This window comes from Dryobates pubescens, chromosome 14 (assembly GCF_014839835.1).
Source record: "Dryobates pubescens isolate bDryPub1 chromosome 14, bDryPub1.pri, whole genome shotgun sequence".
In the NCBI taxonomy this organism is placed as follows: Eukaryota; Metazoa; Chordata; class Aves; order Piciformes; family Picidae; genus Dryobates; species Dryobates pubescens.
Window position 1 is genome coordinate 12,062,501 of NC_071625.1, and position 23,120 is coordinate 12,085,620.

The window sequence follows — 23,120 nt, forward strand, 5'->3', positions numbered from 1 at the left end:
TAGCTGTGATCTTTTGCAGGTTATTGTGTTAGTGCTGCCAGTTGTCATGATTACTGTTAGGTTCATTTGAGGATTTAATGAGTGAATTTTTGGACACTGAGGAATGCACTGAGAACACGGAACATTAATTTTATCAGCTATTTAGTACTGTACAAGAAATACTACTTTTACATATTATTTATTATTTAAGTAGTCTTTTCATATGTATATATTATTTATATTATTATAATATTTATATATTATTTATTATTTTGAAAGCACTCTTCAGGCAAACTGACAGACTCCAAAATGCCATTTTCATATGCCATACCAGCCGAATATTTTATGTATTTTGAACAGCATGTATTGCAAATATACACTAAGCTGAATGTCACTGACTTACTCCTATGTTTCAACAGAAAAGCATCTGTGATGAATAATTCTGAACAATATAATTTTGCCACTTACTTTGCCTGTCACTTTAAGGAAAGTTGTTACAGGTTGTAGCCAACTCAGAGACTTATTTCTTTCCTTTGAGAGGTAAGGAGAAAAAACATGAAGAACAAGACAGTGAAGAGAAAAAGAGAAACATGTTGACATCTTCACTGACTTCCTGGTAAGACTGATTCAGCAGGAGCCAACAACAACATCACTCCCCAGAGCTGCAGGAGTGCCCTGCCTCTCTCATTTGCAGCATGTAGATGCACAAACACTGCAGCAAAGAAATCAAATGAACAGCCACCCCCCAAAATGCCCAACCTTCAATTTACACAGCTGGAACATAAATGCCAACACCTGCTTTCTTAGTTTGGCAGCCAGAAAAATGTCTTAGTTAAACCTGTGCTTGCCACTCTTTCCAGAGTCTCTACCAACTCCTTATCTTTTTCATTATCACCAATACCTATGCTTGTGTAATTCATTTAGAAACAGCTAAGCCATTGTGTATTGAAGAAAGCACCTTATATAATTTGTTGAATTATAAAATCTTTCTTCACTTCATATACTGTCAAGTAGGTAAAACTCAAAAGTAGCACATGGGATGGCCCAGCTTGTTGAGACTGATGTCTTCCATGGGCTGCATCTATATGGGCTCTAAGGACAGCTTATGACTGTTTTCCAGATACAAACACTGGCATTTTTGACCAGTAGTGTTAGTCATTAATTGAAATGCATATAATAAGTATCCTATTGTAACATATATGCCAAATTTCTGTTATTTCCAGGCTTTAGTGAGAGACATTTGGTGTTGATGATTTTCATGTAAAATAATTATAGGGTTTCCCAGCAAGAAAGATGAAAAACTCCAATTGAAACTGTTATGAAAATGGATTCAGCTAGCTGTCCTGACAACATGGGGATGGTTAATCCATCCAAGGTTAACTTCAACCTTTCAGCACCTACTCCAAGGAAAATCATGACAGGCACCAAGAAACAATTGCTTTCATCACCTGAATCCCATTCTTTTTGATCCATACGCTTTGTGGTTTTTATTGCCTGAAAACACCCATTATGAAAGATCTACAAGGAGACAGAGACAACTGCAATGTTATTGCTCTTCTAGATGTTAGCTGCAGAATAAGAACAAAAAATGGTGCTAGAGAAAAAGAGAAATGGCATCACCTAATTCTTTGCATGTTTAAGACCCAGAAAAATAATGGCACAACATTCTCTAATTAAGAAGACAAGCCATAAAAAAACCCAACAAAATAGGTAAGTAAATCAGTAAGAAATAAAAGTTGGATAGTGGAATTTGAGTATATGAGGTGACAGAAGTAATTACATTGTTCTGTATATCTTATGTGTAAAAAAATAAGTAGCTTTCAAATGTAAAAACCCCACATTGCATACACTAATGCAATTGCAACAGGTTAGATTACTTTGATATACTTGATAACAGTTTTGTACTTTACAATCTATTCAGGCTGTATAGAGAGGATACATCTGGAAAACAACAAACATTTCAGGTTGCTGTTTTCAGGTGTCAACTAAAAATGAATGCAACCAAAATGTACTCTGCAACTCCCAAGTCTTTTGAAAACTGCCATTTCAATGTGAAAAGAATAAATGCTATTGCCATTACATCAATGTCTCTGCACAAAATTTTCCCACCATTGTTTTGAAAGCTTTAAATGACAATCTGGGAAAAGGAGAGGTATTTTTAAATGCAGCAAATGGATGGGGCTTTAAAGCTCTAATACACAAGTTGTACATAATAAATATTGTGGTCCAAAATGAGCATGCAGAGCTTCCCACTCTATCTACACACTGTCTCCAAAGAACTGGATAAGATATGAGAGAAAAATAGGCCATACCTCTACCCCTTGGCATTCTCTATCTATATAAATGGCAAAGCAGCCACTCTCTACTACATATTGCTCTGAAAATATCTCACAAACAGTACATAAAAGATAAAAGTCCCTGCCAAGTTAGGAATCTGAAGTAGAGGTGAAAGCTAAACATTGAGGAAGTTGGTGCTTTAAGGATCAAAAGATGCTACTTGGGACATATTTATGGGGTACATTACAGACTGAATATTTTCTGATTGCATTATAGCAAAAAGATACCAATTTAGCAAAGGCCATGCTCAGGAAACAAGCAGATAGTCTTTCAGTGAGATGTATGCAACTAGTGATGCTGCCTTCAACCAACTTGTAAAGATCATACTGGGATCCAGCTCACCTTGCTATGCTCATTGAGCATTTTTTCAGCCAGACACAGAAGAGAAATTGTGGGAACAAACACAAAAGTGAAACACTTTTGTACTGCCACGTTTACAGCAAAATGGCACTTGCTGAGGAGTAGTGGGGTAAAAATTAGGTAATGGCTAGTTGGGAAGTACCCACTCTCCTGAGACAGAGAGTTCAGATCCCAAGATCATCAAACCTAAGGTGCTCTTCCTCAAGTGCCACATTTGCTGAGTGGCACAAGTGCCACATCTCACATGGATTGAGGGTCTTCAGGAGTATGGCATTTTCAACTAACAAAAAAAAATAATTAGCTTCCACTTTGAGAGTGAAAATCAATGCCTTCTGAAGAAATGTTATAGTGTATTTTTTTCTATCCTGAAGCACAGGATCAAGTCCCTGCAGCATAAATGTCCCATTATCAACACTGTATGTGGTATGTTTTAGATTATATTTCCAGGCTAATATGCTAAGGCCTTGGACAAATAAAACCAAAATAAATGATATCCATCTTTCTATAAATTCCATTATGGCTTAATTGTAAGACTTTTTTTTTTTTTAATTTGGCACTTTGAAAGTATCCAAATTACTTGCATGTGCTCCTTCCCTTCTGCTCTTCCTCCTCCTTCTCCTCTCCCCTTTACAAGCCAAGGAAGGCTGGCAGTTTGTCATTCTGACTGACAAAAAAGGGGAGCAACTCAGTAAGCTCTGTATTTTTTTCTGAGTTATTTAAGGTACCTGCAAGCCCACAATTAACAGTACTGTACAGTAACACTAAAACGATATGTTGTGTTTTTCTGACATCCTTCTGCATTATGCTTATGTTCACGTTTATCCGTCACACATAACATGGAACAAAACTACAATGTTTTCTTCTATATTAACAAATTGGTTATTTTTTTTCCTCACATGTAACACCCAGGGTAGCGTTAAAAGTATTATTTGTTGGGTTTTGCGAGACATACACACACACACACTGCTAGAATATCAGGTCAAGTGCTCTGTAACCTGCTTATCAGCAGTTACCACTAGATAGTGTTTAAAGGAACAATTCAAAAATGGTTTTGATTGATTGCAACAAACTGGCAGTATAATTGCACTCGAGCCATTAGGAATCCAATTGAACCCTGATCGAGTACTTCATTACTCCTGCTCTTTTCACAAGGGCACACCATCCCAAGTAATATTTTATATGTTATAAAAGGTTATGTTTGAAAAATTAGCATTACAAATGTCACATTTACTTCCAGCTGGAAATGTGCAACAATGTGTGACAATACTGAATAAAATGTTGAAACATGTTTTCCTTTTGTTTTACTTTACTCATTTTTGTAATACAACACTGGTTACTGGAAAATGCCTTACAGCTTTATTCAAAACAGATGTTTAAAGATCTGAATGAAAAAAGCTTTGACTCTGGAACATCTAACCGATATATCATTTGTGTGCTTCAACTTTTTTTTCCTTACTGTCAAGAACACTTTTATGTCTTTAAGATTTATTTAAACTAGTTTATTATATAATGAAGCTTGTCAGATCATAAGAACAAAGTCAAACAATATACACTATATCAAAGTATAACATTTAACATATAGATTTAAGTATACATATCAAGCACAATGCAATCAAGAGGGGTTTAATCTGAAAATGCAAATGGTTCAGATTATTAAAGCCACATCTGTCCTTTGAAGTGTAATTTAGGCTGTTTATCAAAAAGCTATGTGTAATTATATTATTCGCTCCCACCAAACACATTTTAGCCATGGGTTTCTTAGCTGGAAAACTTTTAGGTTTAACCCCAGGGCCAAAACTTCACAGCCTAAACCACTAACTAAAATATAAACACAAACATAAATTTGAAGATGTATATAATTTCTAGTCTACAATCCATTAAGCTAGGATAGTCAATTTGATTGCATCAATCTTACAGTGATAACAGACTTGCATAAACTACCAACTATTAAAACTGAGTATTCACATTTCTTTTTCTGTGTTTGTAAATATACATTGCTTCATCCTGTCTTACTACTGTGCAGAAGCCTGTCTGAGGTAGTGCATAAGGCTGGACTCAGATTTCTTTCACACTGAAAAACAGTGTGAATTTTAAACATACACTTTTTGTTGCTCAAGTGGGCACCTACCATCCTTTAACAACAGATACATTTTAAATGACCTGCCTGTTAGAGTGTCTCCATTAAGAAGGCAAAGAGTGGAAACTTTATTTTAAATCAGAATCATTTGCAAATGAAAATATTTATTGCATTCATCCAGCTAAATGCAAAATCCTTCAGAGACCACTAAGTGATTGTCTCTACTGTCAACAGCATGTACCTGCAGATTTAAACTCTAAATTATAAGTAATATCTGCCATGTAAGGATTCCATTAAACCTGTATTGAATGCCTGGGAAATAATTATCAGTGGGGATCTATACTGCTATGTGATTATGCACAGATCTAGCAACTGTTAATATAGTAATGGTTCTCATTACATGCAAAACCACAAGTAAAACATTTTCTGCTTTAAGACACATTTAAGATGTCTTCTTCTGCACTAAAAAAGGAGTTTTTCTGAGTTCCCGGAAATCCGAGTGTAACGTTTAGTCTTTGTGAGTCTAGCACAAATCAACACGCACAGCACTTGACACTTGTTAAAACATAAATGAAAAAGTTCAAATATTGTAAATTATGTAATACTCTGCATTTTGAATATCACATTAAAATTACACACCCTGTATTTAAGAAATAGTCACTAAGGTGCTCACCTGTCAGTACTTCTGAAAAGATATTCTTCACTGTTTTGGGGATCTAGCCTCACAAAGACAATTTATAAATCTACATCGAATATCCTTAAGGTACTCAAACACGGAACAAAGTGACAGGCGTTAATTTAATTAGGATTCATCCTCTCTTCCCCTAGCTCCATTCAGAAAAGTGCTGTTCCCTGCAACAAAATGCTGAGATGGAATGATTGGAGTTCAGCACTTCCATTCAGGACAAAGGTACTCATCTTTCTAGAAATATTTATTTTTTATTGCAGAGAGAAAGAACAGTTTGGAAGAGGAAGCAAAGCACCACTGAAAAAGCATTACTTCAACATATCATAATTTGGTTGGCCATTTTTATCTGTATATGTAGTTCCACCAAGCAAATGGAGTAGCTTTTAAAACTGACATCAATAGCTATTCTTTTTCACAATGCAGACATGGTTTGATGGAATTTACACTCCCTGGGTGGCTTGTTAGATAAATAATAGAAGAAAACAAGTACAGTGTTGCAGTGTCTATTTATAATACTATTGTGGGATGCTGAAAGCAACAACCAAGATTTAAGGTATTTTTGCAATATTGCAAAAAAATACAGCTGCCCAAAATAATACAGATGCCAGCTAAAGTAATGCATGTTCTAAATAAGCAAAACAGAAAAGCATAACAAATAGTACAGCTATAGCCACCCACAACCTTGAGAGCTACGTTTTTCTTACATGTTACCGAAAACTAGACAAGATTCACAGTAGGCTCAGAAGGTTAACAAATCAGGCTCTGGTGGGCCAAGAAAGATCACAGAGAAAAAAACCTTTTAAAATGTTTTTTTATCAGTTACATGATAATAAACTGTTCCACATGAAGATTATAAATGTTACCCTAGTGGCAGATACACAGACAACCATATTTGCTAGAATAAACAATGTTAGGACAAAGGGAGTTTCAGTTTGGTGGAGGAGGACAGAAAGATTAATGTAATCTTTATTCTGTAGGCTTCAATTTCAATCTGAATGCCTTTTAACACTTTTTTATGCATAAGATTCGTGGGTTTGTAATTCTGACCAAGGTTTGGCATTTGCATGACAAAATCAGAAGTGCTTATATTCTCTGTAATGTTTCTCCAAACATAAAAATAAAGCATTTGGTCCAGAGCCAAAGAAGGTTTTAAGCATCTACAACATGAGTTAGTTTCTCCTGAGGTACCTGAACCCCAAGCTGTGAGCTATGTGACCCCTGCTTAGCAGCCATTAACCCTGAAAACAGCTCTGGCTCTCACCTAAAGCTCCTCAGCCACTTGAAGTTCTCCACTTTGGCACTAGCAGAGCTGCCTGCACCTCGAGAGCTCCCTGTCTCCTACATAAGCTAGAAAATAGGCGAAACACTAAAGTTTCCTTTAAGAAAATAATTATAGCACTGAGTGCATAAAAATTTCAGAGCAGCTGGGGACACATTCACATAGAGACAAGCGTGGCAGCCCTTCCCTCTGTTACATCTGTACAAAAAATAGGAGAGGTGGATTCTAGGTATTCAACCAGAGTCAAGCTTTGTTGGAGCAAAGGCCATTTCCCAGCAATGAATTAAAAAATGAAGGGAGAGAAGAAGGAAGGAGCCTGACACTGGAGCTCAGTGTCTGGTTCAAGAGTGCTACTTAGAGCGCTACTTCTTTGGTTTTGCTCCAGGAGCTACTTCTGCCTAACAACTACTTTAGCCAACCATGTTAAGCAAAAATTCTCATCCTTATTTCCCACATGCATTGTCACATTCTTTTTTTTGTGTTTTGTGTGTGTGTGTGTCACAGACATGAAAGAAATTGGTTAAAAAAATCAGTACCCAGATTATGCTTCCTGGATATCACTAATAACCTCCCTCCAATTCAATAACCTTCCTTTGAGGTGAGCCTCCTGCTATTTTCTTTTGAGCCAGAAAATGTAATCTTTTAATTACTCACAGTAAGACCCAGACACTTGATTCAGTGTTTCAAATTATTTCTTGCACACCAAATCACACATAAGATCAATAACTGAAGAAATAATGCTTTTTCTCTTGCCTGAAGGCAAATTATCAATCACATTTAGTAGTTCAGTAAGTGTTTGCTGTCAAGGACCTAATCCTCACCTCAAGTACACAGAAAAATTACTCAAGCACTGAAACTGGGTGCAACCAGCACCCAAAAACACCCACTCAAAGTATCTATTGGATAAGGAGAGACTTCCTTCCACTCAAATTCCTCGATCCCACATATCCTTCTTAGTCTCTTAAAGTTAAGAACTTCAATAACTTAAGGCAATAAGATGACACTCACAAATGGCAGGCCCTACCACAAATAAGAATAAACAATTAATGATGTAATTTGTCTAGTCTTCCATCAATTATGGTCAGGCATAATTGAGGACAGAGACAACAAGCTGGTTTATAGTAAGCAGATTTCTGCTTCCACAAGAATAGTGTGTGTAGGGAAATTCTATGTATTTTAAAATAGAACTTGACCTAATTATAAAAAGGATAACATGACGTCCTATAACTACAAGGAGCTGAAGCTAGTGATGGAGTAATTCTCTTCCAGGTGTCTTCCTCCTGTTACAGACAAACACATTGCACAGAAAAGTTTCTTTCCTCTAAAGAACACCAGAATTTTGTAGTGGATCTCAGACTTTATGGCAAATTGTCAGCAGTGTAATGACTCGGAAAGGTACAGATAGAGAGAATTTGAATTACAGATGTAGCTATATGATAATACTGTGCCCGACTTTCTGGCAAGATATATGGTTTTGTTATACTGAAGTAGCCTATATGCAAAAATCACAGTCCTGCTAACAAAAAAAAAAATGAGCTGAAACATCAGACTGGACAAAAATCCAATTGTCAAGATGTGGCTGTCTGCAGTGGCCCAAGTTTCTCACTTGCAGTTGCATAACAGGCTTTTTGGGTTGCAGTATTCTTGGCAGCCTGAGCAAGAACAGAGACTGTTCAAGTTACACAACTGCAACGTCATTAGTGGCTTCTGAAGAGTGTGCCTAGAGCTGCCTGAGTAAGTTAGCATTACACTAAAGCTGCTAGTTACAATCTTCCCTGTTGTGCACGTAAGTCAGAATCCAATAGCTGGGTCTCATCCAGGTCATACTTTGAGCTGTAGGAGCACTGCCTCACCTGCCCCAGCACAAGGCCACAGCCAGCCCCGTGCATGTCTGCCTGGCCAGTCACAAGCATCTTTCAAGAGCTAAAAGCCTGAAAAATCATTACTCATTTATTTTTATTTTTAGCAAGGTCAAGGGCCCTCTTCAGACACTGCTATATTCAAATGCCAGTTATGCCAGAGAAAAATCTGGAGCTGTCTCAGTTATTCTCTTTTTCACTGAGGAGCTTACTCTGTGATCTTTGCCAAGTTTTCCCCTCCCTCCCTGACTTTTAGGTAAGACCTTTGACTTTGTTACTGTGCTACATTCTCCTTTGTTGTACTGATCACTGTACTGATCATACACACTTACTTAAGAAATCACACTCAGTCACTCACCTTAAAGCCATTAATTCAAACCTATACTCAGACACTAGAAATAGTATCAAGTAGTAATGTCCTAAGCAAGAAGATGCTATTCTTTAAAGCAGTCAGTAGTACTAATGCTAGTACATAAACCCATGAACTGCTAACTGCGGTCCTATTTCTTTACTGTTATAGTGTCACTTTTTCTTTTTTGAAATATAGCATGACTCTTTTCTCCCACTGCAAGGGGATGTGTAGGAGGGGTAAGAGCACCTCATGGTCAATTCAAGCTTATTATGTTTTTAATTATCAATTGCTACATGATCTACAATATCAACTGCAGTCCCTAGTTATAACTCTACCGGTTTTGGTAGTGCCCCAAAAAATCATCACAGAATTTCTTTGGTTACCTAATTTTCTGCCCTTACTTTTTTGTTTTTAACCGCAGCAGCTAATCCCTAAGGAGGAATTACAGAGCATATGAGATCAAAATATCAAATGTATTTTTTTAATAATGCAAAATTTTAAAAGCCATCTTGACATTAAAAAAAAAAAGAAAAGAAGTAGTATCATACTTTTGCCTAGGCATGTACCCTTTCAAAGCATTTAAGGGACTTAACAGCCTCAGGACAGGATTTTTTCTATCAACTTTAATCATGGTTGTACAGTGTTAAAGGAAAGTAGAAGGTGTCTAAGCTATGAACAACACAGGGATGACATGTGAAGTTAAACATGTAGCGCTGGTACAGGCATCTGTGAGATGTCTAACATTCCGACTGCCAGAGAATGAGCTTCCTTTCCGGCTCGTCTCCTTACTGGATAACGCTGAAATGTCTGAATTCACCCCTAGTTTGGGAGTTAAGGCTACCATTTCCCACTTTCCTGAAAATTAATAACTTAGAAATATTCTAAAACCATCAAGGAATGTTTTGATCAAGTGGATGAGATTTTCCAAAAGAGAACTTTGAAGTGTCCAGTCTCATTGAATCATTTTCTGGCAGGAGGGTTTGCCTCATTCAGAAGCCAGCCCCTTTCAAGTGTCTCAGGGAAACACCCTGAGCTGAACACATTCAAAATGCCATGACTTAATATTTACTTATTAATTTAACTTTTTTTTCCCCCCCTTCCCCTCTTCTTTTTTCTGATTGTCCGGCCAGAAATCCCACAGAAAATCAAATGCTTTCTATTACTTCTCTCCTGTCATGCCACTAAAAAGCTACAGTCTAGAAAGAAAAGGCATAAGGCATTTCACTTTGACATTTGTGGTTTCTGAAATCACTGACATAAGAGAAAACATTTTCACTTAAAGTAGTCAGAATGATAACTGACTTTTCACTTATGCTGACCAAATGTATTATTTGCCATTCAATCACTGGTATCTATCATTCCTAATTAGCATCTACACAATAAATTAGCTCAGTTCAGAAGTGTATTAATTGCTGTTCTATGACTCTGCCTCCTATTATCCCGTTTGTACAGCAGCAAGCATAAAAAGCCAGGCCTTTTCCAGCACAAAGGGGCCGTATGTGTTATGTGTGGTTCATGAAAGTTTCATTAATATTTAAGTTCATGTGGTTTAGAGGAGCAGAAGGGAATGAGTTGCTTGGTCTTACTTCACACCAGAGGATTTAGTCCAACTTTCAGGACAGTGAAAGGATAGACAAATCTGCTTTGTATATATTCTTTCAGAAATCAAAATAGAATCACAAAAAAATGCCAAACCAGCATATTTCTTCAAAATTCAGTACTGATAGAAAAATCTAACAGAAATCACAGAAAAACAGAAGCATTTGATAGAGAACAAACATCTACCATATTATTTACATTAGTATGGCTTCTCCCTTTTTAAATAATGTTGCAGTTCAAAGAATGGAGTTGTAATAAACAAGCATTTGCTGGAGTATCTTTTATGACATGTCATTTGAGACTGTGCATCTCACATCCAGAGTTTAGGAATATGATCTATGAGAACTGACTGCAAGCAGAAACTAGAAATACAGATTCATGTAGCCTTTTGTTTCAGAGACCTCTGGAGCTAAGTGCGTGCCTATAGCTCAAAGGAAAAACAAAAGCATCAGAAAGAGGAAATACTGAAAGATCAAAAAAACTTCAAACTTGCATAGCAGCAAGAAGATCTAGATAGAAATTTGTAAACAGAAAATATAAGTTCTTCCTGCACAAATTACTAACACACATGTCAAGACTTCTAGCTTAAAACAAACAAACAAAAAATCAGTGTTGTTGGGATTGGCCAGGTTCAGACTTGCTCTGCAGCTCTGGCTGGCAGTGTGGATCGCCCTGCACACTCAGACTCACCTTCTGGGATGAAAAACCCATTGGCACCAATAGGCAGGCTGTGCTCTGAGCAAGTGCAGAGCATGTGGGAGAGATTCACATCCCTAAGATCAGGAGAGCACAGATCTAAGTGTTTGGACATGAGAGAAGGGATCAAGGATCTGTCAGCTCTTTACTTCACACGCTTTCTTCCTAAAAACTCATCTTTACTATAGAAGATATTATGACACTATACAGATAATATCAATAGAGTAATCAAAAAATTTGAAGTGGCAAGTATTTAAGTTTGCCTTTATGATTATGCAGAAAACATACTGAAGGGAGAGTAGTTTTCAGAATATGAAACACGTTCTCACTTTGGCTGCAAAGTTAAGTCAGCTGAAATACACTGAATGCCTTTTATGCCAGCCATGAATTATTTTTGACATTACCTCACTAAAGCACCAACGAGAGCATCAACCTGTTAAGATGCATTAAGTTTCATCAGTCTCATAGCCAAGAAAATTCAGGATAGTACTATATAAACAGTAGGTTATGCAAGGAATCCAAGGGCTCCCAACCTTCTGAGATGATAAATCACAGAAAAAAAAGAAACCAAGAATCAACTCCACTTGTCCTGCAGTTTGAAGGGAGAAGAGTCTGAACAAAATACTGACTGTGATTTTAGTGAGACTACAATTTCAGTTTTCCTTTTCAGAAATGTCAAAGTTTCATCAAATTCCTGATTGGAAAGGACATGTTGCATAGCACAGGCCATTACATTTCAACTCTTTTCTGCTGGACTGAACCCAGTAATCTCAGTTTGGCTGAAGCTTTGTCTGTTGGGCTAAACCAGTCCTGTAAGAAGACAACCCACCTTGACCTGGATAAATCAAGAGACTGCCCGGGCAGTTTTTCTCAGCTGTCTTTTAATCTGAATTTGTAAGACTTTGGATTTAGATACCAGTTATCTCCATACTTGGAAGAAAATGCTTTAAATGGTTTTCTTTCATTTACACCCCCCTGTGAGAAATAAGTAGAAACAAGCTTCCTTCTTAGTGAGAGATACAATGCTCAAAATGTTACCTTGGAGTCTCAGTTCTCCTTCAATCACGTGAGTTATGTTCAGTCAACTGGAAAACCATTCAGGTTGTTAAAATATGTATAAACAGTATTATATCAATAGACACAATAAAAGAAATTACTCTAGAAACACTTGTTTTGCAATTAGTTCACTCCTGTTGAAACACGGAGATGAAATTTGGTATTAAGATGACAACTAAGAGAAAAGATGTTTTCAGCATGTGTCAGGAGAATTTATGTAATTTGTATTTTTCTGCTACTTAGGGAAATAATTGTTTTCTTAATACCTGTCCTTATGCAGGGCTTTTCATTCTTCTAAGTTTTGAAACTTTACTATTGCTTTGATTTTGATTATTTTTTTCTATCTTTGATGATAGAAATTATTTCTCAAAATAATTCTTCCATCAAGTAAAACAGTAACACATACTGCACTTTTCACAGGTTACATACACAGACAAGTAACTTGAGAAAGAGGCAGTCTTAACAAGAAACCTGAAATGGGCTGGATGTAAAAAGGTTGAAGGAATAATCAAATTACCAAAAATCTCCTCTGTACTGAGTGATTGACAAAGCATAATCTAGGTACAGACAGACTGTCTGCTTGGCTATACATGTGTGTACATGTTATGATTTGCTAAACAAAAAGAGCTACTTTCTGCTTACATGAAACACAAACCCCATCAGACAAAGCAGTAAATCCTTTATACACTAATAAAAGTCTACTGTAGGATTTAGGAAAATGGAAAAACTACACATCTTCATTTATTGTTCTAAACTTTCAATTAAGGTTGCAAATACTTACAAGCCAGATTCTGATCACAAGGTAACAACAGGAGTACATCTGAAATCAATAACCCTGCTCACTCAAAATGGATGAACCAAACTCATCTCCTCTTGGATCAGAAGAAATAAATTGATATGAAAAGAGCATTAGGTAAAACACAGCCTAGATGAAAAAAGATAGGTCACATAGATTAAGTTCAAATTTTCATTAAACATTTGACCTCACTAAAATTTCTCAAGTTTCTGATGGCAATATTCTGCTCACAATAGACTAATTTTTCCCTATTATTGTTATTATTACTATTACTACTATTATTATTTCCTAGATCTCTCAATGATGGCCTTCAGACAGTTATTTGTTCAGTGCATCGTTTGCTGCTGTTCTTTTTCTACGGAGTATCTGAAGAACTATACCAGAGGTCTGGTAAAATAATGAACAGCAACTTTAGCCTTTACCCAAGATACTACAGTCAAGGGTTTATGTGATATTGGTGCCTAATCCTGTAAACATGGTATAGGGTTTGCTACTTCAAGCACTTCCTCTGATTTCAACATAAGGACTTAAGAACTTTGTTCACTCAATTCAGTCATTTAGGTGCTATTCTTTATTCTACATTGCACAAAAAGCAAGGAATAACTATTTCAAATCCCACACAGGTAAGGCAGGTAAAATCAGGTTGCAAGAGAAACTGGTATGAGAAATGCTTTGGAGATTTTGATGTAATTTATTCTGGGTGATAACGCAGTTATGGCTTCCAAAGAGAAATCAGATCATCGTTTAAAGTTCCATGAGACTGTAAGCGTGTACAGGCATATTTGCATCCTCCTTTTTCAAGTACTCCTCTTGCATGCTCACGACACAAACACAACAAAACTGGCAGCAGTTAAGAGTGTCAGTTCTATGGAACTATCCCAGAGGAAGTACATTAAGGTACACTGGTGAGTTTACTTCTATCTCAGGCTCATGCAAGAAACTGCAACATCAAAACTTTCTCCACAAAAAGGGTGAACACATCAAAATAATAAACATAAAATAGAGTATCAGCTAAACATTTAAGGCAGAGGCTATCTTATATAATGTACATCTTGTACAAAGCTCTCTTATTATGAGACACATGAATGCATTTAGGTGCAGATGGCAGAAATGTCCCTCCACACCAGAAGACCTTAGTGGGAAGGCACCAAACACCACCCTCTTCCTAAGCACACCTCTCCTCAGTCCACATTTAAGGAAAGGAGGAAGTTTTACATGGGAAAATGTAAATTACTGAGGAAGAAGACAGCTGCTGTTGGAATAAACAGTTCCCCTGCAAGACATTCCCTAGATCAGGGCAGGGAGGCTTTGAAAGGAAGCAGAGTTGCTGCAATTTACTTGCATTGCCCTAGGTACAGCCTGAAGATGGTTAGTGCTCCAGAAAAAGACCAAGTTTCTTCATACTTAGCAACGTTGCCAGTTTCCTCTGAGGGAAAATTCCTAACACCAGATCTAGAGATTAGTTGAATTCTGTGCATTTGAGTCAATACAATTGCTGTGTTTTTTGACAACAATTCCGACAACATCCTCTGTAGACACTACAAAAAAAGTAAAAGAATTCCTGAAAGTTTCCTTTGTTCTATAATCCCCAATTAAGGACATAATCTGTATTTTTACACCATAAGTGATTGACACAGAGAGGACTCTTACATCACAAACTGAAGATTATATCTTAAATACTCCTAGTAATGAAAATGGAGGTCAAGGATGTATTAACAGAATGATTTCTAAACAAATCATTTCCAGAGCTTTCTGTCAGCCATTTAAAGTAATATTTTGGGGTCACCTTACACCTTTTCCATTGTGATTACTTTTAAGCCCTACACACATGCTTACAATTGTTCTGTTTAAAGTTTCAAGAGGATGACTGTTGTGGTTGAAACAACTAAAAAGTGGGATGGGGAAGAATTTCTGATTCATGACTGTATGATAACTTATAGTGAACACTACAGGAAGTGTACCAGGCTGTGAATACTTGAGATGACATCTACCAGCCAGTCCTGAAGACTGCAAACTAACCTTTGGACATTCTTTTCAGTGGAGATTTTATTTGGAAGAGTAATGAGTACTACAAAAGAAGCTGGAATACAGTCCTTTAAAACTCTGAGCTGGCTGAAGCATTAAAACTACAGTCACACTAACAGCTGAATTTCATGGTCACCGCAAGCTAGGAGTCTACACAGGAAGGCTTTAGTGAATGTAGGCACTTTGGAGAGTTAGGCAGTCCTGCTATACAGTGGACTGGGCTGCTGTCTGAGACATCAAGGAAAACCCAATTCAGGAAGACAATGCTAATTTTTGAAAAGCTTTTAAAAAGAATGATTGCCATCTGTGCATGGAAGAGTCAGACAGTGAGGTCAGTGTCCCAGCTAGAGTATATCAGAGTAGCATCACTGATAGAAGCTACTAGCTATGGTAGCACAGCTACGTCCCTCTGTAGAAAGGGAGATGGGTGCTGCATTGCAGTTACAAAAAGAGTAACTTGCTGGCTCCTTCACTAGCTGACCTGCAAACTATACTGCTTTCTCATCATTTGATGGTATGGGCATGATTTACACTTGATGTTTTGTGTCACTCACTTTGCAGAACCTGGAAACCAATTTACTCCCTTAAACTTACATTTCTATTGACTTTGGTAATGACTGGGCCTCCAACCACACCCCCTGCACACACAATTTAGGATTTTCTAGACTTGCTTCTAACCATTACCACGAACTCCATTGCCAAATAGGATAACAGCAGCACTTACATGATTATATTCATTTAAAAATTACATTCATTTTTACAGTAACACACTTTCTGGGTATCAGAAGACACTTGGAGAAATGGAAGGAGACAGAAAACAGTTTGTTTCAAGCCACAGAAGTTTATCTTTTGCCTTGCTTATATGTCATGGAGGACATGATAGGCTTGCTAGGTGCAGAGCTATGATCACATATGCTCTACAAAATTTGGTAGTACAGAAGTTAGATTCTGTCAGATAAAAGCAGTCTTGCTGCTTTCAGAAGCACAATAAACCCTGCATGCATGAGTTTCATACAGCAAATTATTCCTCACAAAGGTAATGTTTCATAATTTATTTCTTTCACACATAATTCATAACGTCCTCTTAGTCTGCAGAGTTGCAAATTGTGGTGACATTGATGTTAACCAAGTCTTCTCCCATAACATCCTTCTGCCCTGCAACAGCCTTCTCTCTGAGCTGCATAGATGGATTTGATGGGTAGAGTGTGCAGTGGGTAAGGAATTGGTTGGATGTGAAAGCTAGCTTACAACATACCATGCTGTTTTATTTTGCTGTCAAGACTTGAAGTAAAATATACATACATGGTTATCAATAAGAATCATTGCCTGTGACCCACCTTAAAATTCTTAGATTTTCATTAACATGAAAAAGAATTGTGCCACAGCAAGGAGATCTAGTTTAGAGTTTTTCATTTACTTCAAGAGTTTTTCACTCCCTAGTCAGCAAACAATCATAAAACAAAGGAATGACTGCATTGCTAAGTGAACATAAAATGATAAATTCTTAGTGTAAGTCAAGTAAAGAAGAAACTAAATAAGAGAAGTGGATTTTTCCATTAATATTATGAAAGGTTTGGGCTTTATCTGAAACATACATATCAATTCTCAGAAACTCATGCATCATCCCTTTCACCTACTTTCTCTTTCTATTTATAATAAATTTCATAACTTTAAAAGAAAAAAGGCTCTTTTATCACTCTGCTTTCAGAATTACAAAGCAATATATGAAAGCACTATACTTTTTTTTTTTTTTTTTTGGTAATAAAGTAAAATTAACTTAATCTGAAAATCCTCAGGGCAATAAGAATATTAATTTTGGTGACTAGAAACCAATCCAACTGTTTCTCAGTTTTAAAGAACTACCTTTAGATTTGTAATTTGAAAATCCAAGCATTCCTCCTCTTTTTTGAATCTATTAATTACACTGTTTAGCTTCATAGTACTGCTGGCATGGAGCAGTACTGTTAGATGTTGAAACTGAAATAATTTCCAGTTACTGTCACACTCATTATACAGTGTGTACAATTCAAAGGTGAGTGCAGGAATCTATGACAGCAGATGTGACTATTTAAAAAAGGAAGCAGTTTTCAAGAGAGCTTGCTCTCTCTCTCTCTCTAATAGCAAATACTGGGAAGTGCCAGAAAGAAAAACTTTAGTCTTCAGTAACAGCTTTAGCACAGACACTTATTGACACTCCACATTTTTCAAAGTATTGAAATTTTTGTGAAGTGGACTGTAGCTTCTAAGGTGACAACCTCCAAGAATTAAACTCATGCCCCTGGGTACTGCAGTTGACTTTCAATTACCTTCTCCAAAGCTGGTGACTCCTCTTGTACTACCCAGTTTCTAATGTTGAGAGGGAGGAGGGAGAAGAGGAAGACTGACAAGCTGTGCTGTAATAAGAGAGCTATTATACACAGTGCCACAGGAATTGCTTCTGTCCTTCATATTTGAGGTACAACAGCAAACTTTTCGAGTAATGAATTACTTCTTGTCTGCAGGCAAAGTGAAGAACTGGTATGAATCTCTAGTGTGCGTGTGTAAGACACTGAAGCTTGTTTAAGAATTTAGTTTTGCAAGTTACAGGACATCTCCAGCAATTTCAAGGGGATATTAAGACATGTAGATCATTGTAAAGGAGTGCCATCCATCTCAGACAGCATGGTTAGCATCCTGCCAAGCAGGATGGTGGGTTCTTACAGCACAGGTAGCTTTTACTTTCTGTTACATTTTGTGATGCTTCCTGGCTGTTTCATTACAGTAGTGCTCATGCAAATTAAAAATGCAGTCTTCTCACAAGCTCAAGCCTCTGAATCAGTCTGAAAATTGCTTCTATCTCTTCCATTGCTTGTCTCTATGGTCCTAATCTTTTAGTTATATCCACTTCCATAGCTGTGCAAAATGATTCACCTGACTTCTCTTGGACAGAGCCTAATTTTGTTGTCTGCATACTTCTGATCCTAAAAAGATATTACCCACATGACAGGAATTCAGTTGCTGTTTCAGTGGCAGGCAGCCTGTACCAATGCACCAACCAACTTGTACTGTTCCACTAGCTGCCAGAGAAGAGCACATGGCCAGCTTCAGAGGAGCGGCTCACCCCATTCTTGACTCTACTGTATTTGGCAGTGAACAATTCATGACAACTTTCTATTTGATGAAGAAAGGAAACTAAAAAAGCAGGGTAGTAGTAATTAAAGTTGGATCTATCTGAAAAGACAATTGTTATTCTGAGATGGAGTATCTTCTCTGACCCCTGTAACACTGCTAGCACTTACAGTGGGTACAGGATTAGAAGCCAATGCAGACAAAGCTGCCTTTCTCAAGTCAGTGAACAGCAACCAATTTTTTATGACTACATTTTTAGGCAGTTGAAACTGTATCATAGTCAAGCTGGTTTGAAGTTGTGTTCCAGCTTCAAGTTTAGAACTATTCCTATTAATTTCAGATCAATACTATGCACATTCATGTTTTGCTTTGTTTTGCTTTGTTGTTTGGGTTTTTTTACTATGACACCATTTATATATCTAACTGTATTTATAGTTCAGCAGCCCTTTTGGAAACTTTTTCTCGTTTTTCAGTCCAGAATAAACCACAAGCCTTATCTACCACTTACATTTACTACCATCTGTATTTGCAGTGAAATAACAAGGGTGTACTACAAAGAGAACAAAATCACTTCCACTGCCCATTAAGGAAACCAGAATTAATTTCACTGATTTGTACTCAAGCAACTTTAATTAAAAGATCATAAGCATGTAAGTGGCTTTGATTTCTTCTTCTAATGTCCTCCTCAATTATTTATTGGACTCACCTTCTCACATCTGTACACATTTGTTGTACTTTTGACTATTTCCAACTGCAGCACAAATGTTATTAACCCCTTATTCAAACATACATCCCAGTTAGCCAAAGACAAACTTAACAGGCAGAATATATCTACAAAGTAATTTGAGCTTTTGAAATGCTCTTTACCTACCTAATACCTGAATGATCACAAAAATGGCTTTTACATTAGGTGTTTGGTTTTTTTAAAGGGCTTAGTTCAACTACTGATGATTCATGTGGTAGAACATAGCCTGGGAGGTTATCCCTCCATGTGCAAATATGATAAAGCTTACAGGACCTTATGTCATTAATAAGTGAGTACTCTCCTGTGTGTTGGAGAGCTCTAGAAGAAACCTAGTAATCAGTCCAAAAGGTCAATTGGAAGCAAGCCTCCAATTGTGTTTTCCTGCTGATATCATTTATAGAAAATAAACAGCAGGTAAAACTTTCCTATGTTTACATTCGTTGTTGCAAATAATAGCTGAAAAGCATTTGCAGTATGTGCTGTGCAATAGAATGCCTCTATTTCTTTAGTTTCCCTTCATAAACATTTGTCTAATTTCATGCTATACAAACACATGTATTTATGTATGTTACAGAATGGCTCATTTCTATCCCTAAAGGAGAAAAAAAAAAATTAAACTGGTAATCACATTCACATCTCTGAGATGTTAATTCAGAACTGCAGTATGTCTATTCTATCATCTCTGAAAACCCTTAAGTAACACTGGAGTTCTCAAGTGTACAAAGTTAACAGAGCAAAACCAGTTCACCATAGTATTTATTATAAACAAACATCTTATTATAACCAAGACAGCTAATCAGTATCTGTGAAAACAAAAGTATTCCACAGAAAATCTTGCATTACAGAAGGCTGAAAGTTCTCCAGGCTTTTTCTTTTTAGTGTGGATAATTCTGTTTAAAAGAGTTTGTGTGCCTGCACAGAAGCTCAAAAGCAAACTGTGAAGGGTTCTGGCTGGTAAATTACAGGACACTTGTTTATAAATGAAGAGTAAAGTCATGTAACTGGATATGTCTTCTTGCAGGGATGGGATGGATAGAGAAAAGAAAAGCAGGATTTGCTTATGTTCTGAAAAACAAGGAAAAAAACCTAGAAAACAGGGCTTGCTGTGGTTTCCTTAGTTTAAGAGAGTTGAAGCTTTATCAAGACCTAAGGACCACTTACAATGCTACTTTATTACATGAAACCCCAAAAATCTTTCCCTAATTTTCTATCTCAAGATCAAATCTAAATGAGTAAAACTTACTCAATTCAAACACACAGCTATCCCTTCAAATACAAGAAATCCACAAAGAAACATACTAGCCTACCACAGATGAGACCTTAAGGAACTCTGTGGTTAAGAAACTCTGTGTTGAGCATCATGCTAGTCTCTAAATCGTTCCTGTGGCAAAAAGAACCTCTCAGATACGACAGGTCCCCTTAAGTACCTTGGAAGTGAAGAAAGAAGAACAAAAGCAGTGGAGTATCTTGTTCCACTGTGGTTCCAGAAGGAAAGCGTCAAAGATGAGGGCTAGCTCTCCTATAGTGGCTGCCATTTCCATGACTACAAGTATTCTTTGTCTTAAATAGACCACAAAGATGAAAAGACAGGTAAGAAGACACATTATTATTTCCGTCAGAATTGCCACAGGGAGAAAACCTACACTTTAGATTGCACTATGTAAAGCATTCCTTCTAAAATAAATTCATAAATAAAAGAGATTATGAAGAATTCATTGCAAAGACCTTGTATTGTCTGAATTGGTAAATTTTCTTTGATGAAGGCTTTCATCTCCCTTAGGCAGTAAGTAAAAGTAAACTTTAGTATTTCAAAGGATGACTGTTGGGTTATACACCATTTTTCCCAGTGGAATGGCAAATAAGGCTGCCTTTCTTTTTTTTTTCCCCTTCCCTCCCCTAAGTGCTTTAAAAATTAGGCAAAATCAATTTAAACTAGATTAATTGAAATTAGACTGATTAAACAGGATATTGACATTTCTATTAATTTGTTTTCTAGATTGGTTGTCTACCAGCTGAAAGTCACCATATGTAATCTGTTAGCCAGTATTTTGAGATCAGAGTAAAGATGTCCTTTGTTTCCTTGGCTTTAAAAGACATCTGTCACTTTCATGGTATCCTGACCAGCAATATCCCTCTTTTTCAGGATAGAGATCTTGTTCTACATTGATCAATACTAGAATGTGATCTATAAGTGACTCCTGGGTCAAAATGCATCCACAAAAAGTTGGAAATCTTAGAGAACACTGAAAGGATAAAGATGACATCCAAACAAATGAGAAACTTCTCCTATCAAGCTTACAGAGAAATCAAGAGTTAAGAAATATATATATATAAACCCAGATTTTTTGTACCTTAGACCTCTTTTTTTTCCTACTATGTATTATGTGATAGGTTTATCTTCTGTTTTGGGTTTTGTTTTTTTCCAAGGGAAAGGATTGGCTGTGTAAACTGTTGAGCCTTTGCCCAGCTACACAACCATTACATATTTTACGGGAGCTTATTATTATACCTGGATTTATTAACCATTTATTTTGAAGTGACAGATGATTACTTAGCAGTAACAAATGCCAAGTGAGCAGAAATCTGGTGAGTAAAGCTGAATAAGAAAGTACAGAGGCCAGGACTGCACTGCAATTCTGAAGTTGTTCTGTTCTCAGTCTCTAATTTACTGCCTGTCAGCTTGCCCAGGTGCCAAACTAAACCAAATCCCTCCTGAAAGCCGATGTTTATTCACCTTGTTTACACCAGACGCTGATCTAAGCTGGACAAAACTGCTTCTCCCTGATGACTTTTGTGCTTTTGTACATATTCATTCACCTTAAAAATGCTCCTCTTTTGTCTCTGTGGAACCTGCAAATAGTACATCTAGTAGGAGAAAGAGTTAAAATGTATCTAAGCAGGGATAAAAGAGAAGAACTAAAATGCTGGACAGGAGGCTCTGCAGCAAGGGTAGCTTGACAGACTCCAAAAGACCCTAAAGCAGGAGGAGATACTGTATTCCTCCCTGTAAACTTCTTACCTGTAAAACTAGAGCTTTCTGAGAAACCATGACAAACAGTATGAATGCTTCTCAGAGTCTCTGTAATAAACTCTTCCATGACACACTTATAAGAATTTAAAAGTATCCATTACAAAAATCAGTGAGTTGCAGTGAGATGGTCCCACTGCCACTCATGATGTAGGCTGCTCCATGGCACCATTAAAGGTGGCACACATTATACACATGCAGTTGGCTCGTCTTCCACATCCTGCTGCTGAGTTGAAAAATGCCCAATGCCAACATTTTACCATGCCAGTGGAAATACATTTCTTTGGTTCATTTCCACACATCACGCAATCTCAGAAAGCTGTATAAATACAGAGTTCAGGACAGTGGGGTGATTTAAAGTGATTGATTCTGCTAATGTTGAAGATGAGAGAGGGGGAAGCACAGGTTTCAAAAGAAAATACATATTTTGCTTGAAAGTACTTATACAAGTTTCAGGAGCTATGTTTCAAATGCAAGTATTGCTATAATTGATATCTGTTAACTGTTCACATTGATGTACATTTAGATACTACATTTTTCACTGGTCGTAATGTCCTTGGAAGCTAAACACAGAGATATGAAATACATGTGAGCCCTGTCTATCAATAATTAGTGAAGTATATTAATTTCTCAAATATATAAATCTCATACATTTTTAATGTTCTTTTTAACTCTCACTTACTGACACTTCTCCTTTTTCTTCTTTTCTTTGGCCTATACTCAAATAGTTATTTCTAAGGGATGGACTTTGAGTGCCAACTCTTAAAGTTTCAGCATGACAAAGATAAGGGGAAGTAAACCTCTCTCATATTTCTCCTTGCCTGCAGCCAGACATCCAGCAGACCTAGTGCAATTTACAACAGCCCTAACATTATACTGGTAGTTTCTCCAGGCCTTTTTGTGTTTTATAACCCTACACAGTAAAGTGATCCAAAATGCAGAAAGGACTTGGGTCCCTGTGTGGCTGTTTCCATCCAGCCCTCTTCCCCACACAGAAGGAGGTTCCTGGGAGTCAGTGCTCCAGTGCAGAGGGGAGCACAATTAGCTCCTTCCCTACCAAAAGGCAAAGAGCAGTATTTTGTTAAAAGGGGATGATTTCACAGCATAGTATCACTGTGGTGGCAGAAAGCAGCAAC

The 23,120-nt window shown here is 37.0% G+C and overlaps 1 protein-coding gene across 5 annotated transcripts in view; it reads right to left on the bottom strand.

The window, feature by feature from the left end:
* Positions 1-23,120, bottom strand: part of TRPS1 (transcriptional repressor GATA binding 1) — a 202,560-nt gene that overhangs the window by 32,188 nt on the left and 147,252 nt on the right. The gene's annotated exons all lie outside the window — the stretch shown is intronic.